Source organism: Oryx dammah, unplaced genomic scaffold (assembly GCF_014754425.2).
Source record: "Oryx dammah isolate SB20612 unplaced genomic scaffold, SCBI_Odam_1.1 HiC_scaffold_2, whole genome shotgun sequence".
NCBI lineage: Eukaryota > Metazoa > Chordata > Mammalia > Artiodactyla > Bovidae > Oryx > Oryx dammah.
The window spans coordinates 69,125,143-69,131,188 of record NW_024070186.1 but is presented as its reverse complement, the minus strand read 5'-3'; the positions used below and the strand labels follow the sequence as shown (position 1 = coordinate 69,131,188).

The 6,046-nt window shown below is 44.0% G+C and overlaps 1 protein-coding gene across 1 annotated transcript in view; it reads left to right on the top strand.

Annotated features, from left to right (window-relative positions):
• Nucleotides 1-1,244: 1,244 nt before the first annotated feature.
• GNB4 (G protein subunit beta 4) overlaps nt 1,245-6,046 on the top strand; it is a 74,028-nt gene continuing 69,226 nt past the window's right edge. The window contains exon 1 of the mRNA XM_040251365.1: nt 1,245-1,576. The gene's annotated coding sequence lies outside the window, so the exon portion shown is untranslated. The remainder of the gene's footprint in view (nt 1,577-6,046) is intronic.

The window sequence follows — 6,046 nt, the reverse complement described above, 5'->3', positions numbered from 1 at the left end:
AAGTACAATTCTCTAAGTACAAAAGAAAGCAGGGAGCCTGTTCCTTAAATAATAATTTCCCTTTGCTTCCTCTTAAACATGACAATGATAATGCTCAGGATTTGATTAATAAAACATAAATAGTTATGGCTGCAAAAGATTCAGGTCCCAATCAACTTTTCAGACACATATATGTAGAAGATTTGGCATGTCTCCTCCTTTTTCTTAATGGAAACAAGCACCCCACATTGAGGAAAATAAAAATCTGGTGGGGGGGGTGGGGAACCACCTATAATTTCATCGTCCTAGCACCACAGCTGTTTCCATTTTTGTCATGGTCTGGCTTTTCTACAAAGCGGTCACATCTTCTCCACTGCTGCAGTCAGGGTGCGCTCATCATGAAGGTACTAAAAAATTTATTTCAGGGAGCTGCTGAAGAAGAAATCGAAGGTTGCGGAGGTGTTAAAAGTTCTCTCATGGTATTGTTCGAACGTTTTCTTCACAGAAACTCCACAAAGAACTCCTCTGCAGTTTTCGCTACCCGGGGCTGTTTCTTTAAATTGTTTGACGTCAGAGAAGGAATGCTATAGCAACAGTCTGTCAAACTGGATTTAACTCAGAAGAAAATGGGGGTGGGGGGAGAGGAAAATTGCTCCCGGGCGGCACTGACTTCAGAGGAAGCAAACTGGGTAGCATTCATTTTATGACATTTTAAACATAAAACAGCCCTAGAAATCTGGAAAAAGTCGGTTGCATGTGGTTTAACTCATGCAGAGATGAGAGAATTGACAGGGTTATCTGGAAGGCCCGGTTTCATCAACGAAAGCAGTAACAATAACTTCCAAGCGTTGATCATTTATTCAGAGGCAGGCTCTGTGCAAACGTCACCTCATTAAAAAATTTCGCACCTTCATGAGGCAGGTACACTAGCCCTTCTTTGCCCACAATGAAACAGTCCATGAGACGGTACACGGGCACACAACTAGCGACAATAGAGCTGGGATCCCAAGGCAATTTTGGAAGTCTCGGGGCTTCAGTTCACAGAATGTGAAACCTAAATGGGACCTTGAGGTCTCCTAAGTCAGCCCCTCTAGCCAGCCCACGAGCAAGCTGAGGCCTGCGCGGTGGCAGGAAGGAAACCGGCCACACCACTTGGGCGCTCCTCAGAAGTGTGCTCCGGAGTCCAGGCGCCTCACCAAGAAAACGAAACTGCCCGGGGAATTAATGTTTTTCTTCTCCTTCTAGCAGGAAACGAGAGAAAAAATAGGAAGCAAAAGCTGCGCGCCGCGCCACCAGCTTTCGCCCCCCGACCCGGGGCGCGCAAGCTCCAGGATCTGCGCGCGCCCGCGGCGCGTCCCCGCCGAGTCCGCGCGCCTCGTGCCTCGTGCCTTGCGCCTCGAGCCACGTCCCCGCCCCGGCCCCGCGCGCCGCGGAGTTGGCTGCTGGGCGGCGCGGGCCTGGGTGTGGTCGGCGGATCTTCGCGGCGCTGGTCTCCGCGGTGCACTGCGCTCTGCACGCTGGCTTCGCGCGCCAGGGGCTGCTGAGCGCCCAGCCGACCTCCGCACCCCCAGTCCACGCGGGCCCCAGGTCCCTCCAGGTAGGCGGCGGCTGCGCGAGCTGCAGCTCGTCGGTGCGCCCCGCTGGGGCAGGAGGCGCCGCGGTTCCGCCCTGGCGGAACCCGGCCCGGGAGGCGGCGCGGGGCCGCCCGGGCGGAACCCGGCTCGGGAAGGCGGCGCGGGGTCGGCGAGGTCCCTCCTGACTCGAAGACTGGGGACTCCGGGAGGCGGACCTTGCCTGGGAGGGACGGGGCGGGTGCGCCTCGATGGCACTCTGCTGGGGTGCGGGGACCGCCGCTCGGCCGCCGCTTCGGGCACTTCCTGGGCGGCTCGGACCGCTGGCTCTGGGCAGCGAGGGGGCGGTCAGTGGTCCTTGGCCTCCAGACCCCTAGTTCCTCTCCGCGCCCGGAGGCCCCTCCGGGGTATTGGAACGCGAGCTCTTGTTTGTCCCTAGAATAGCGGTTATTCAGGGCTGCCCAGAAGGGTTATTGGGTGGTGAGCGCTGGGAGAGAGAAAAGTTCTTTGCTGAGTGCTAAAAATGAGTGCAGTGTTTTCATGTTAGATTTATTTTGAAAAGGATGTGATGATCAATATTTGGTGGATATTTGGTGGAGGTGGAGATTAAGGATTTTGAATACTTGTAAGTTCAGTACATGATAAAATGTTTTTTCCTTTTCTCTCCGTAGTCTTTTTCTGCTTGGCGAATTCATGTTGATGTATGGCAAAACCAATACAATATTGTAAAGTAATTAACCTCCAATTAAAACAAATAAATTTATATTTAAAAAAATTAAAAAAAAAACACACACAAATGATTGCCTTGTAGTTTTATTGCTATTTGGTAGAGGAAGATAGAATTTCCCAAAGTTTAAGAGCAGACTTTCATTTGTTTATGGAAGCTTTGTTATTGTGCGTCTCTCTCTTCCTTTTTTTCCCCACTCCTTCCTTTTCTTTTAGTAAAGGGTGTGGATGCGTCTTTCTCCCTCCACAAGCAAAATAGCTCTGTCTGTGGATTAGCACCCTACTGGAAAGTTTTCTTAAGACATTCTGCATTGCGTTGTTGATGCATAATAATCATCTTAGTATTGCCAACTGAGATTGTGACCTTTAAGCGCATCTTCTAGAACAGAAATAGACCACACACCGATTTATTAAGATGAAAGAGAAGTCGTTACTAGCTGTCAAGGAAAACGACAGTCTGTAGGATAAAATTGTATGCTTTGAGTCTCGTTGCCATTGCGCATGTTAAGACTCTTATGTGTGGGGGTTTGGGGTTATTACTGATTCTAGGCTCTGAAAGTTTATTGTATTTTTCAGTATTTAAAGGTCATTTAAGACTTTCCATGTTACATTTTGGTTTGTAGATTACTTTGAAAGTAAAATAGAAACTTAAAATACTACTTGATTCAGTGTCCTTAATTCTCTTGTGTGTATACAAATTTATAAAATTATAACATTGGGTAATATTGCTTGTAATACATTTATGTTCATTTCTTTGTGAGCTGTAGGCATTCCTTAGTTTATTCTGAGTTGTTAGCAGTTAACTTGCAGAATAGTTTCTAGTATTACTTTCTCCAGCTTTATTGAGATATAATTGATAAAATTAATGTATAACATTGTGTAAGTTTAAGGTGTACAAAGTGATCATTTGATATATAAGTTGCAAAATGATTGTGGCAGTTAAGGTTAGTTAATACATCCATCACCTGCTATAATTAGCTCTGTGTGTGTATAGGATATTTAAGATCTGTTCTACAGCAGCTTTCAAGTACGCAATGAAAGTGAAGTGAAAGTGTTAGTTGCCCAGTTGTGTCTGACTGTTTGCCTCCCCATGGACTGTAGCCCACCAGGCTCCTCTGTCCTTGGGATTTTCCAGGCAGGAATGCGGGAGTGGGTTGTCATTTCCTTCTCTAGAGGATTTTCCTGATCCATGGATTGAACCTGCGTCACTCTCCCATTGCAGGCAGATTCTTTACCATCTGAACCACACTGTAGTCACCATGTTGTACATTAAATGCCCAGAAGGTATTCATCTTATAACTAGAGGTTTTTAACGTTTAATCAACATCTCCCTAGAATGGTTTCTTTTAAATCATTGGCACTTTAGTATGTCAGCATTTATTTTTACACTTTTAAAAATAGATTCTGGGACATTCTGAAAATTGAGAATTGGAATTACGTGGACATTTTTTTTTCTCTTACCAAATACCACCTGCGTATGTGCATGGTGCAACTCTTTGTGGCCCCGTGGACTAAGTAGCCCACCAGGCTCCTTGTCCTTGGAATTTTCCTGGCAAGAATACTGGAGTGGATTACTGTGACCTCCTCCAGGGGATCTTCCTGACCCAGGAATTGAACCCAAGTCTCCTGTGTTTCCTGCACTGCAGGCGAATTCTTCACTGCTGAGCTACCCAGAAAGCCCCAAATACTGCCTGAGATGGTGTGATTTCACAGATTCCTTTCAGGCATGTTATTGTAGCACTTTACCTTGTTAATCTGCATTTATTATAGGAACTATTTATTAAACATATGTTCTGGGCCAGGTGCAAGAGACACAAATTCAATCCCTGGTTCAGGAAGATCCCCTGGAGAAGGAAATGGCGACCCACTCCATTATTCTTGCCTGGAAAATTCCACGGACAGAGGAGCCTGGCATGCTACAGTCCGTAGGGTCACAAAGAGTTGAACACACCTGAGAGTGCACACTCATCTGGGCAGGGGCAATGCTGTACATTATTCTGTTTATGTCCTATGTTAACATGGTAAAAGGGACACTATCCATTTCTACAGGTAAGAAAACTGTGGCTCTGAGATGTTAAGTAATAACTTGCCAGTGGTTATGTAGCTATTAGGTAATTCATTTGGGATTTAAGGCCAGACCTCTCTGTGAAGTTTATGTTCTTCCCTCTGTGCCACACTGACAGCATCATGAGGAATAACCCTGTTACTCATTAGCATATAAGTAAAATTTCCAAGAGGTTCCTAGAGATGTGAGTTTATTTTTCTAGTGCGATCATTATTATCTGTCAGTGCTATTATACAGATCCTCGTCTTAGCCATTCTCTTCTCACCTCTTTTTCTCTTAAATGTCTAGCTCAAGTTTGAAACTTCCTCTTGCCTGGGCAGAATTTCTCCTACTGCCATTAATAGGTTGTAATTGTTTAGTTGCTAAGTTATGTCCAACTCTTTTGTGAGACTCCTCTGTCCATGGGATTTCCCAGGCAAAAATACTGGAGTGGGTTGCCATTTCTTTCTTTAGGGGATCTTCCTGACCCAGGGATTGAGCCCATATCTCCTGCATTAGCAGATGGCGTTATTACTGAGCCATCAGGGAAGCCCAACATTAGTAGGTAGCATTAGCTTAATTATCCTTCTAAATAATAATCCTATTTTTATGTGAGTTCTCTAGAGCCATAGATATTAGTAATTTGGAAGGTTACAAACAGGATGGCAGTCTATTTTGGAATATGGGAATTCTTTGATGTCCCTCACATTAAGCCAGAAGGAATTTTGATGGATATTTCCTTCTGTAATTATCCTATCCCTTCTACATCTTCACTTTCAGTTTCTGTGGAATCATTTACAAAATAATTCAAACATTCTGTTATGTCTTCCATCTTAAAATTCTTTCTTGATCCAGTATTCTGTCCCATTTCTCTGTTCCACATGGAGAAAACATAATATTTTGATATAGCAAAAGTAAATAGAAAAGAGATAACCAGAAGTTAATTAGTTATCTTCGGGAAATGGGTAGGAACAGAGTAAAAGGGATGGTGGAGGGAGTGGCTATGCTCTGTTACACCTTTTTGTGTTGTTATGAGTTTTGGAAACTTTTTAATATTTTATATATTTTTTAAAATGAAATTAACAAGGTTGGGAGGGAAAAACCTTCTAAAACGGAATATAGACAGCAGCAGATGAACTGACTGTACTTTAATAACAAATTCTCAGAATAAAAAGAAAATGAATCCAAGTAAACTTTTAACACAGAATTTGATTATATACCTTTAACCTAAGATAAAAGGACTTACAAAAATAAAAACAAGAAATCTTGAACCAGGTGTAGTAGGCTGTTATGTATAGTGGTAGAGAAATAGCAGTTTTACAATTGTTCTGTGTATATTGTAGGACTGAGCAAATGAGTAAATTCCTTGCTATGTTGGGAACTAGGATTTTCACTGTAGAAGAAGGGAAATAAAAATAGGAAATAGAAGAGGGCAGTGAAGACCTCGGCAATGTTGGATGGGAATTAGAGTTATCCATATGAACTTGTGATTAAAATATCCATTCATACAGACATGCATATAATTCCTAACTCTGTTTAATGAAAGGGCTAGAACTAATGTCACCCTAGTAGCAGTGAGCGCAGCTAGTTTGCCCAAATCTAAATGGCAAATTCTAGGGCTCAGTTTAGTTCAGTCACTTAGCTGTGTCTGACTCTGCGACCCCATGGACTGCAGCATGCCAGGCTTCCCTGTCCGTCACCAACTCCCAGAACTTACTCAAACTCA